This window comes from Arvicanthis niloticus, chromosome 8 (assembly GCF_011762505.2).
Source record: "Arvicanthis niloticus isolate mArvNil1 chromosome 8, mArvNil1.pat.X, whole genome shotgun sequence".
Lineage (NCBI taxonomy): Eukaryota > Metazoa > Chordata > Mammalia > Rodentia > Muridae > Arvicanthis > Arvicanthis niloticus.
Genome location: NC_047665.1, coordinates 45,393,154 through 45,406,386, shown reverse-complemented (window position 1 = coordinate 45,406,386; position 13,233 = coordinate 45,393,154). Strand labels below are relative to the sequence as shown.

Below are 13,233 nucleotides of genomic sequence, written 5' to 3'. Positions count from 1 at the left end.
CCCTGTTATTAGGGAGGACACTAAAACAGGACAAGAACAGGCTTCAGTACTTAACCTACCCATGTGGGAATTTTAGTACCTGGTGCATTTCTCACATTTATGTGCTCAGCTTTGTCACTACAGGACCAAAGTACCTGCTCTATGGTTGATGTGGAGAGCTTTTGGGGCTGCTTGGCAGAAATTTGACATTGGGCCCAGACAAAGCAGTAGGCTGCAGGCAGTAATCTGATAGAGGGCCAGGACTGGAAAGTAAGTTCAGGCATGGATCTGATTTTAGGCTAGAACAAAAAAAAAAAAAAAAAACAGGCTTCAGGAAAGTATATGACTTTGGGCTAGGAAAGAGAAGTAGGCTCAGATATCTTGGTCATCCTGATAAGTCCTTAGAAACAGTGTTCACAGGACTTTGTTTATTGCCTTGCTTTTCCTTGACTATTTGTATTTATTATCTAGCTTGTTCCTTAACCTAGAGCTGACCTAGCATGTTTACCACAGATGTAGAGGTATATGATTTTCCTATTAGTTATATGTAGAATGAATGTTCTTCTACCTCATTGAAGTGGAAGAGGATGACAGATATGGGTTTTTTGAATGGATGAGACATGCTAAGTATTTTGTAATGTATAGTTGATTAGAATAGCAGGCTGCATCTGAAGAGTGTATATCTTTTCATGTGAGCTTAGCAGAGGATGGTATCAGGGACATGTGGGAAGTGAAGATAGAAGGGTAATCTGGATCATGAGAGCACAAAAGGCCATGTAACCTTGCCAAATAGTGTATATTTTATCCTATAACAAATTTCATGCCAGGGAAGGCAGAAATCATTTATGTTTCAGGAATCTTTCTTTGAAGGAAAAATTTGAAGGGCAAGATTGTAGCTGAGAGAGAAAAGCCAGGGCACTATTGCGATTATTCAACTGAAAGAAAATGAATTTCAGGTCTTGACTGGAAATGGGGAGTTACCTTCAGTTGGGTCTCTGAGAAGCAATATCAGAGACTATGATTTGAGGGTAATTAATTTGGGGAAGCATAGAAATAAGCTCATATGTCAGGCAAGTGGAAGAAGGACAGAATCAAGGGCTAAATGGAAAATTATCAGATTACCATGGTAGAACTGAGACTGTGTCCTGCCAGGACACTATAGATTACATTGATAGTTCTCCCATCAAATTAGGAGAGGTGAGTTTATTTATTTCTCGAGTCTCATCTGTCATAGGTTGGAAACCTTCCTAAGGACATTAACTCACTAACAGTTTAGGCTTGCCCAAAGCAAACAAGGTCTGTGAAGAAAACAGGAGGCCCCAGGAAAACAGGAGGCTGAGATTGAGAGTCAGAATTGCAGAAGTTCTCATCAACTGAGAGATGAGGAGCATCAGAACCTCCAGTCAGGGTGCCAACTTGTCACCTATTGGAGGCAGTGAGTCAGGAGGAAGAATGAATAAGTATGTGGTTTGTGGCAGCGAGACAGAATTGGCTAGAAAAATTTTCAACTTTTTGAGAGTAGAGAATAGATAAATGTTAATAAACTTTGACTGAGGGGATAAAGGTGCTGGAGACTTTGGATCAAAGACAAAAATGAATTTGCAAAGTTTCTTAATCCTTCTGAATTTTAAGGTTTTTGAGACTATTTGTGGTAAAGAGTTAGTAAAAGGATTAAAGGCAGCAATGGCAGTGTCTAATAAACAAAGGACTCTAGCATTGAATTGATGATCAATAAATATCATTTACTGAGTTCTTGTTATGCGAAGAGAAGCGTCTCTCTGAGTATTATTTTATTTTATCCATAGAGATCTACAGGAAGAGGTACCACTACGATTCTTATTTTAGAGATTAGGCACCTAAACACAGCAACGAAGCAGTGCAATGCTAAAGTGGTTATTGTGGCAACCCACTGTATTTGGATGAGCAATGATGAAGAGAATTATGCTGATTTTCTCTTTGAACATTTGGGTGATATATTTTTTAATTTCTTCAGTTTCTGTTGTTACATCTCCCCCCCTTTTTGTGATTAACAATAGCAATTTATTGTATCTGAGGAGTAAAGAAAATAGGAGACGTTGTTGTGGATACTGTCTCTGTGCCCTCTGGTTAGTCTGGCTAAGGATTTATCTATCTTATTGATTTTCTCAAAGAACCAGCTCTTGATTTTGTTGATTCTTTGTATAGTTTCTACTTGGTTGATTTTAACCCAGAGTTTGATTATTTCCTGCCATCTATGCCTCTTGAGTGTATTTGCTTCTTTTTGTTCTAGAGCTTTCAGATGTACGGTTAAGCTGCTAGTGTATGCTAGTGTATGCTTTCGTCAATTTCTTTTTGGAGGCACTCAGAGCTATGAGTTTTCCTCTGAGCACTGCTTTCATTGTGTCCCATAAGTTTGAGTATATTGTATCTTCATTTTCTTTAAATTCTAAAAAGTAAAATTCAATGCAATCCCCAGGAAACTCCCAAATCAACTCTTCATGGAGATAGAAAGAGCAATTCTCAAATTCCTCTTGAATAACAAAAAACCCAGGATAGTTAATAATATTTTCAACAATCAAAGAACTCAGGAATCACCATCAATGACCTCAAGTTGTACTACAGAGCAATAGTTATTAAAAAAAAAAAAACCAAATGATATTGATACAGAGACAGGCAAGAAGATCAATGCAATAGAATTAAAGACTCAGAAACGAACCCACACACCTACAGTCACTTAATCTTTGACAAAGAAGCCAAAATCATCCAGTGGAAAAAAGACAGAATTTTAAACAAATGGTGCTAGTTCAACTGCTGTCAGCATATAGAAGAACTCAAATTAATCTATTCTTATCACCTTGTACAAAGCTCAAGTTCAAGTGAATCAAGGACCTCCACATGAGACCAGATATGCTCAATCTAATAGAAGAGAAAGTGGGAAAGAACCTTGAACACATTGGCACAGGTGAAAATTTCCTGAACTGAACACCAATGGCTCATGCTCTAAAATAAACAATTGCTAAATGGGACCTCATAAAGTTGAAAAGCTTCTGTAAGGCAAAGAAGACTGCCAATATGGCCAAACAGCAACCCACAGATTGGAAAAAAATTCTTTATCAACTCTATATCTGATAGAGGGCTAATATCTAAAATATACAAAGAACTCAAGAAGTTAGACTCCAGAGAACCAAATAACCCAATTAAATGGGGTTGCAGAGCTAAACAAAGAATTCTTGAACTGAGGAATCTCCAATGACTGAGAAGCACTTAAAGAAATGTTTAACATCCTTAGTCATCAAGGAAATACAAATCAAAATGACTCTGAGATTTCACCTTATACCAGTCAGAATTTCTAAGATCAAAAACTCAAGTGATAGCAGATGCTGGCAAGGATGAGGAGAAAGAGGAACACTCTCCCATTGCTGGTCAGATTGCAAGGTGGCACAGCCACTCTGGAAATAAGTCTGTCAGCTCCTCAGAAAAATTGGAAATAGTTATGCCTGAGGACTCAGCTATACAACTCCTGGGCATATACCTAAAAACTTCTCCAGCGTATAACAAGGACACATGCTTCACTATGTTCATAGAAGCCTTATTGATAGTAGCCAGAATCTGGAAACAACTCAGATGTCCCTCAACAGAGAAATGGATACAGAAAATGTGATACATTTACGCAATGGAATACTACTCAGCTATTAAAAACAATGACTTCATGAAATTGGCAGGCAACTAGATGGAACTAGAAAATATCCTGACTGCAGTAACCCAGTCACAAAGATCACACACGGTATGTACTCACTGATAAGTGGATATTAGTCAAAAATTTTCAGAATACCCATGATACAACACATAGACTGTATGAAACCCAAGAAGGAAGACCATAGTGTGAATGCTTCAGTCCTATACAGAAGGGGGAAGAAAATCTTAGAAGGTAGAGGTAGGGAGGGATCTGGGACATAGGAAGAGAGGAGGGGGAGGGGAAAGGGGGCAGGATCAGATGTGGGAGCAGATGGGGAGAAGTACAGAGTCAGGAATTTGAAAGGAGGTATGTAGCAGTAGGGGATGGGACACTACAGGTAGCCACTAGAAAGTTCCAGATGCCAGGGACCCAAGAGGTTCCCAGGACCCAACAGGGATGAAATTTTCTTAAATACCCAAGAAAGGGGAGATAGAACCTGTAGAAACCATATCCAGTGGATAAGCACGGTTCCTGGTTGAGGAATGAGGCCACCTGCCCATCTCAAAAATATGAATTCAGAATTGCTTCTGTCAAAAGGAAATGCAGGGACAAAGAGTGGAGGAGAAACTGAAGAAAAGGTCATCCAGAGACTGCCCTACCTAGGGATCCATCCCATCTGCAGACACCAAACCCAAACACTATTGTGGATGCCAAGAAGTGCTCGATGACAGGAGCCTGGTATAGCTGTCCCCTGAGAAACTCTTCCAGAGCTTGACCAATATAGATGAAGATGCTTGCATCCAACCATCGGACTGAGCATGAAGACCCCAATGGAGGATTTAGGGGAAAGACTGAAGGAGCTGAAGGGGTTTACAACACCATAGGAAGAATAACAATATCAACTAACCTGATCCCCGAAAGCTCTCAGGGACTAATCCACCAACCAATGAGTACATATGGAGGGACCCATGCCTCCAACTGAATATGTAGAAGAGGATTGCCTTATTTGACATCAATGGGAAGGGAGCCCCTTGGTCCTATGGAGGCTGGATGACCCAGTGTAGGGTAATGCGAGGTTGCTGAGGCAGGAATAGGTGGTTGGGTCGGGGAACACCCTCATAAATGCAGGTGAAGGGGGACGGGATGAGGGGGTTGTGGAGGGGAAACTGGGAAGGGGGATAACATTTGAAATATAAATAAGTAAAATAGCCAATTAAAAAAGAAAATGCATTATATTTTCCATATTTCATCAATATGTCCTTGAATATAAATATTGATATCCATAAAACACCTTGTTTAACAATCAATGTATATACATCTTTAGTGACTCTCTCCTATTTGCTATCTGCCACTGCCTCTAAAAGATGGTTGGCTTATGCCCTCTTTAATTGTTTTATTTTAATTTATCTTTAACCTACTCTCTCTCTCTCTCTCTCTCTCTCTCTCTCTCTCTCTTTCTCTCTCTCTCTCTCTCCCTCTCTCTCTCTCTCTCTCTCTCTCTATATATATATATATATATATATATATATATATACACACACACACAAACATTTATATACACATAGGCATAATAATATATAATACATGCATGCATGCATGCATACATACATCAGTGTGTGAGGTGTAGTGCAGGATGTAAGAGTTATTATAAGTAGCAAAAACACCTGCGTTTGCCAAGGGTCAGCTATTAAGGATGCGAATTGATGTTCCTGTAAAACAGCTACCTCTATGTTAACAAACAGTATAGGAGTGAGTGAATGGAACTTTGATTGTGGAGATCAAATGATTGTGGAGATCAAATGTTACAGATCCAATGCTAAATTTTTCTCGGGGTGTCTATAGTCCCCTTAATATGCTATTTTAATTATCAAATCAATGGATACAGAATGCCATCTATTTATGTGTCAGTATTTCCCCATCAGAAGAATTGTAGTTTTGTGTATATGTAGTTAAACTACTTACTATTTTACTATTAGGATAAATTTCTCTGTAAATATTTTATCCTTTCAAATTCTACCATAGTTGAACTATTCTCTTCATTTATTTTTTTAAAATATTTTCTTACATGCAGGAACTCAACTTCTTTCTGACTCTGAGCCTTGAGCCTATCTTTTTAATACTTGGCTGACCTTAAACACATTCCTAAATCTTTTGGAACCTCATTCTTTCATTAAATAAAATATGCTAAATGCTTTCTAAAATATTTTCCTTTACAAAATTCTGTGAAGTTGCATACATATTCTATCCCTTTAATTCTACATATAAGGAAATAAATCCAACTTTCTAGTCATAGCTCAGAAGCCAGAGGAATTTGAATAAGTATCTCTAAATGGTGTCTGCACGCCCATGCTCACTGAAGCGTTATTTATATCATAGTCACAGAAGCAAATTAAATGTTTAACGCTGAACGAGTGAATAAAGCTGTGGTCGATACTAAAATGGATTATTATTTAGAATTAAAAAGGGGAAAAGTCTGTTTTTTGATCACTTGTTAAACCTCACAGACTTATATTCTTTATGAATACTGCTATGCTTAGTGTATTTTATTATTGAAACAAGAATGTTAGCTATTCAAGTTATGAGTGTGAAGGCTGTTAGGAGTATATTTAAAATATCATAATTCTGAAAATACCTGGGAATATTAATCCATAGTTCCTGAATATCAAATGACTTGAAACATGAAATAACTCTAAATTGTGTCATTGTTAATAAATAAATAAATAAACATACTCATCATAAAAAAGAGAATTATCCAGTAAAAATATTGTTAATCAAAACTAACAATATAGACAAAGAGGTATGTACTGCAGTAGGATTTATCCTGCCTGAGAAGAGAAGGCTGGCTCATAATTAAAAAGTAATTACTATGATGTATCACACTAGTACATTGAAGAAGTAATATCATACAATAACTGTAGAAAAAGCCTTTAAAAATTCAGCACACACTAGCTGTAAATTCTAGCTAGCATATTGTGCACTGATGCAAATTAGAAACTTTACCAGTAACATAAAGAGTAAAGCAAGGGACTCCCATACCATCACCCTTCAACATCATTGCCAGTCTTGGCTAATTTCATGAGACAAGAAGAAAAAATGAGTTTGGAAAGGAAGAAATAACATTGTTATTACTTCTAGATGATATGGATTTATATAAAAAGCTATGAAAAATCAGAAAAGTAATCCTAGATATTTTTACAAGTTAAATATGAAATAAATATACATTATTTAAATAAGTAGTGTCATACTTAGATACAATTCTGACAGAAGAAACAAATGTACTATATAAGGAGAACCTATAATGCAATCTTAGCTAACCGTGGATCCTGCGAGCTACAATACTGATGACTGGGCAAGACATGTCCATTGCAATAGAAGCATGAATTTTATAGAGGCAATCGATAACTTTATGATTAGATTTTAGGCCTATTCTCCAAGACAAACTTGTACTTGATATGGTTAATTGGATGAAATAATCCCATTGCTATGTAGGTCACTGGCCCTAGGGGAGAACCTAGAACTGTTATTTTGATAAGTAAACATAGTGTCAAGCTTCTCTCTAAATTCTTGTCTTCATACCCATAGATTAGTGCATTCCTAATCAAAGAAGCTTCTTTTTGCAGTAGATGACAATAACAGAGAGACCCATAACTGGTCAATGACACAGAATATGACACAGTGGATTGATCACTTCTGAGTGGGACATCTATATCATAACCCCCTGCCCCAAGGCTCAGGGATCACTGTGGAAAAGAACACCAGATTATAAGAGCCAGAAGTATTTGATATCTGTGGCAAAAAACAAATGAACAAACAAACAAACAAACAAACAATTTGCTCAACATGCCAGAGCTATTTTGCTAATGAGTGCAAAGCATCTATGAGTGTATTCTCAAAATCTCTGCACAATGTTGTCAACCAAATTCCTTACCTGGATAGCGGAGGGGCTTACAAAGTATCCCTGGTAGCTGAGAGGCTCTTGGCCATTGCTGGATGATTGGAAGGGAGAGTAAGTTTTCTTTTGGAATGTGGCTCTTGAACTTCTCCTCATGCTGTAGCACATGATCTCACACCTTTGCCCAGACAGCAATAAATGTGTGCAATGGAGGGAGGGGTAGGGGAGAAAGAAAGGGGCTGGGAGAGAGAGATTGAGAGAGAGAGAACACATCAATTTGTGAGAAAAATTCTAGTAGCTGGAGGCTAGTAGAGGAATCAAAGGGGAGGGTAGATTGAATCAAAATCCATTATATGCATATACAAAATCCTCAATAAAAAAGGAAAGATAATATTGATGAATGAAATCAGAGAAGTCAGTGGAATGTGAGCTAACAGATTTAGGGGCAAGGAAACTTAATACACTCAATACTTCCTGACAGCATTTCTTTGTTACTTGATCTATGAATTTAGTGCAACCCAAGAACAACCATGTAAGGAAATGTGCTTAAAGTTTTGAAATCATACACACTAAGCTGGTTAAAAATAGAAAATTTTGGATTGTATAGTTTATCATAATTAAAAAGCCTTTCATTCCGGATAAGGAGGGAAGAATAGGAAAATGCAAAGCAGACACATGAATGCACCACAGCCTGATCATGTATAAGGTGATGGCTTAAAGCTAAGAGAGAGAGTTGATTTAAAGTCAGAAGAGCTCAGTGATGGCAGCATAAAACTTTATTGACTATAAGCCTCATGAAGAAGAAGCACCGTGGAACTGTCAGGAACTATGCTGTGCTCTTTGTTTTATCTCATTTTTATATTTTACATTTATTTATTTATTTATTATTTATTTATTTATTTATTTATTTAACTGTTTTGTGTGTGTGAGTGCACATACGTGTGCATGCTCATACATGTGCATGTATGTAGAGCAAGAGGTCAGAGGATGACTTTCAAGAGTCAGGTTTTTCTGTCTACTCTGTGGATTCTGGTGCTCAAACTCAGGGTGTCACATGCTTGACGGGAGATGCCTTTATCCATTGAGTCATCTTGCTAGCCTTCTTTTCCTTTGCAGATGTTGGCCTTTGTGTTTAAAAGAGTTCTATTTTGAAAGATAGCAAAATCAACTAAGTATGGAGGGAAAAAATAACAATTATTTAACAATAGTGAAAACGTTGAAAAAAGACACAAACACTGTTAAATATTACATTGTATTTTTACTGTATATATTTTATTATAATGAAGGTAGTATGGTTCTCATGGATAAAATATTTGTTGTGGAAAACAGCAACACGAGAAAATGAACTTGGCACAAAATTAAGTTTGGTTAAAATGTTTATGTGTAAAGAAATGGGAGAGAACAAATATATGAACCGTGACTGAATGGAGTTTATGGACTGCCCATGAATTTTATTTTTCGGCTCACATGTCTGTGTTTTGCAAGTCTCTGCAGCCTTTCTTTTGTCCCTCCACTGCTGCATTCATCTCACTGTGTGGGCAGAACGAGAATAAAACGCTGATGTTGAGGAAACTGTATGTGATACCATCGGGAAGAAATTAAGAAGCAGTTTTAAATGAAGATTGGAGGATTTGTCAACAAGTTGGAGAGTGTCCAGAGGACCAAGGGATGACTGAAGACCTGAGGATGGAGGCTGGCTGGAGAGGAGAGATGAAAAGACAATGTGTTTAACTTGGCCACACTGTGAGCAGATTCTGAAAATCAGCACTGGAGCTCAATCAAACCGCCAGCAACTGCCAGGCAGATCCCCATCCCTAGTGACCCCAAGAGGTCACAGCCCACTCTTAAAATGTCCAGTGCATTTTAGTTCAACCTGAGGTTAAAGACCATATCTTCCACAAAGCACAGACTGCTTTGCATGTGTGCCAAGAGCCTGTCTTCAGTGTGCCTTCAAGATGCAAACATTGTGTAGAGGAAGGAACCTCTAAAATTCCTGGTGACAGAGAACGCTAGCACAGCCAGATACATTTTGCTAGGTCTGTTCAGTTACAACCGCTCTGACTGAAAAGAGAATAGAAAGAAAGAAACACACACACACACACACACACACACACACACACACACACACACACACACTGATGTATAACTGATATGGATTCTTTCCTATTTTGTGGAGTTCTTCATGTATCATTTTTCTACCTGTGCAGAAGTCTTCTTATTTTAAAATTGTCAGTCGTTGGCATTAATTATTTGGCAAATGAAGTCTTGTTCAGAATATCTTTTCCTACACCTATATCTTGTATGGTACTGCCTGTGTTGTCAGCTAATAGTTTTAGTGTTTCATGTTTGAAATTGATGTCTTTGATGCACATGGATCTAGTTTTTACATAGGGTAATAGACATGGGTCTAATTGCACTCTTCTGCATGTGGACATCAGTTTTCCCACACTCCATTTTTGAAGATTGTGCCTTTGCTCCAGAGTATTTTTTGCCACTTTATCAAATATCAGATGGATGAATATACAAGTACCCTCTATTTACTTCCCTTGATCTACATGTTTGTTTCTGTGCCAGCACTTCTTAAAGCTCCATTAATGTATCTTGTAGTCTGGAATGACAATACTTCTAGTAATTTTTCCCCCCTCAGGATTGCTTTGCTGTTTGGGGTTTATTTTTCAACTTATTCTTAATATGCCATGGTGTTTGATAACAGATAGGAAATCAGAAGCAAGGAAAAAATTTAGTCTGGAGCTTTATATCCCCATGCTTTCTCTTTAGAGTCTCTCAAAGACTTCCTAATATTGGAGGAGCTCGATTGGTCCAATAGGGCACAGCAGGCACACTGTGCTCTGGGGAGCTGATTCTCAGCTCATTCTATTTACAGGATTAAACACTTACAAAGATGTAAAATATTATGAGAGGTTACCTATCAATTTTAGAAACTTTTATTTTGGCTCCTTCATTCTGAACACTCAAGCTCTACTAATAAGGATGCACTTTGGAGAGTTTATGATTCTGACTGGGCACTCATTTTAAATTTTTTCTTATACTCCAAGATACTGTTGGACACCAAGCCTGGAGGTGATACTCTGGGGTTTGTACCTATGCTGATGGCTACTTTCTTCTTTACAAATGTCACTAAGATACCATAAAATAGTCTCTTCTCTCACATTTACTTGATTTGATTGCAAAAAAATACAAAAATCTAAACATTCCCACTCCATATTGATCAACTTTTTTTATTTTAGTGGGAATGTTTAGTTGTGTTTGTCATGCCAAAGTGGTAGAAATTAGAGTAAGAACAATGTGTCACATAGAAACACATACTTTTATAATATTCATTCTTATTGTGATATACCTATTCTCTTTATTGGAGATGCCCATTTCTGAAGAACTATTGAATCATTTGCTTGTGCTTAGAGATGAATTATTTAAGATTTAATCAGTGATCTTCTTTAATTATGATACATTCAGACATATGTCTGGCTGGATACAGCACTTAAAAGGAAACCCACAGATGGGTCAAGGCTGAGCCAAGATCAGCAATTTTAGATTCAAAAATAATATTTATTGTCTGTTTTACACCAGAACCACTAAATATGAACCCAAGAACCTCTTTTTAGAATGCCTTATATGTAGAGATTGTTGTTGTAAATGATGGGACTAGAAGGCCCTCAGTTTCCCTGTGTGTTTGACTAGATCCTATGTGTAACTATTACTGTAATACAATCAAACAGATAATTACATCTTTTAATAGCAAGTAAGTTGATTGTCTCTGTGTTGAATTAGACCCTCCCCCCAGTGATTTGATCATTAACTCTATTGAATTACTGGAATCACACAGTTGGTTATATAAGAAATATAATTTAGATGATTAGATTGATTCTACTGGTATTTTCACGCATCAACATTGTTAGGGTTAGGTAATATGAAAGCTTGCTCCCTTTTTTATTTAGACAGCATGCCAAATGTAGAAAATAAGGCTTTCATAGTTATTTGGTAGGTATAAGATGGTTAAGTTGCTAACCAGCTGTTTACTGCATAAAACATGTTAAACTTTCCTTAATAATCTGATTTACTATATAGATATATGCTTTGTAATCACAAGAATAGGGAAGACAGAAAGAGAAGGAAGGCAAGAAGAGAAGCCAGTGGGAATTGTAAGTAATGGTCCAGTGAGTGTATCTGACTGGCTCAGCACTCAGATGATAGGCTGGGTGATGTGAAGACAGGGATCAACTCATTGTCGCCAACTCCAATGAGACATCTGACCTTTCAGTGTCTTTGTGAATGAACCAGCCACAAAGGAGCAATGGGGAACAGCAGCATGACCAAATTGGCCATGAGGCCTCTTAGATAAACACATGATGATACTGGCATTCAGTGTTCTTATGACTTTCTGTGGCTTCCTTAGTCTGGGGAATTGTCCTCATTGCAACAGACAGCCCTGTCTTACGTTCTGTGGTAATAAGGAAAGAGCCTCTGGTGTGAAACATTGGGTCACTGTGTGACTAAGAAAACGACAGTTATTTCATCCTCTAACATCAGTTAGCTCCAGGTCTACTCAGAACAATAGTCATAACAAAGACAAACAGACTTGTCAGTATGTTTCTTAAAATTAGTTTACAATTTTTTGTTTTAAGTAGGTAATATAATACTGAATCTAAAAGAAATGTAATTAGGTTTATCATGTGTTTTTTTGTTTAATACAGAATACTTAAAAATTCCTTTAAAATTATATGTACATGTTGTGGATGTGCACAAATGAATCTGGTGCCCAGGGAAACAGAATAAAGCATCAGAACTTCTGGGAAGTTATAGACAGTGGTAAGCACTCTGAGATTCTAGGATTCAAACTGGGGTCCTACGCAAGAAAAGTATACACTCTTAACTACAGAGCCTTTTCATTAAAATAATAAAAATCCTATATTTATACTGTAGTCTCATAATATCCCCTCTGTTTTCTTCTCCCAACCTCTTCATGTCCCTCCTTTCACTCCCTAATTCATGGCATCTTATATATTTTAGGTTGATCATTTCATATCAAGCAACCAATTAGAGGGGTTTATACCTGGAGAAGATGGATTCTCAGCTTCTTACTAGTCATTAGTTGCTTGTAGTTCTATAAGTGTAAGCCTTATGAATTTCGTTTTTCACATTTTTGTCTGGTAAAACTGTGTTGTCAACCTCCAGGCCAGTTAAGATTTTATGGCTATAGTTTTTTTGTCATATCTAGATGATTTCCCTCAAAGACTTCTGACTCCTTTGGTTCACACAGCCTTTTTGCCTCCTCTTCCAGGGTGTTTCCTGAGTCATAGGTATAGGGTTTTATTATTGATGTATTAATTGGGGCTAGGTATTCTATGGTCACTTGTTCTCTGAATATTGACCAATTGTGGATTTCTGTAATCATCTCTGTTTAGTTGATGAAGTGTGAGAGCTACAGTTATTTGAGTATTTGGGAAAGTGGCAGCAGTAGGCTCTCTGTAGGTTGCATGTCCTTATCAGTATCATTTCCTCTTGCTGAATCTGCCTTGTATCCACTTAGACAACTGTTGGTTACCACAAAGATATGAGTGTCATTATTGCACCTTTGCATGTACATGCCATGCTGGTCACTGTTGTGAATCACAGGCTTCACAGCTGGACAACACTCATGATTATTACCCTCTGCCTTGGTAGCTTACATACTAACTACAAATCCTGT

At 37.4% G+C, this 13,233-nt stretch overlaps 1 long non-coding RNA gene across 2 annotated transcripts in view; it reads right to left on the bottom strand.

Moving 5' to 3' along the window:
* LOC143443343 (uncharacterized) overlaps positions 1-13,233 on the bottom strand; it is a 217,428-nt gene that overhangs the window by 95,483 nt on the left and 108,712 nt on the right. For both annotated transcript variants that reach the window (XR_013112230.1, XR_013112229.1), the window contains exon 3: positions 7,563-7,765. This is a non-coding gene — a long non-coding RNA (uncharacterized LOC143443343). The remainder of the gene's footprint in view (positions 1-7,562; positions 7,766-13,233) is intronic.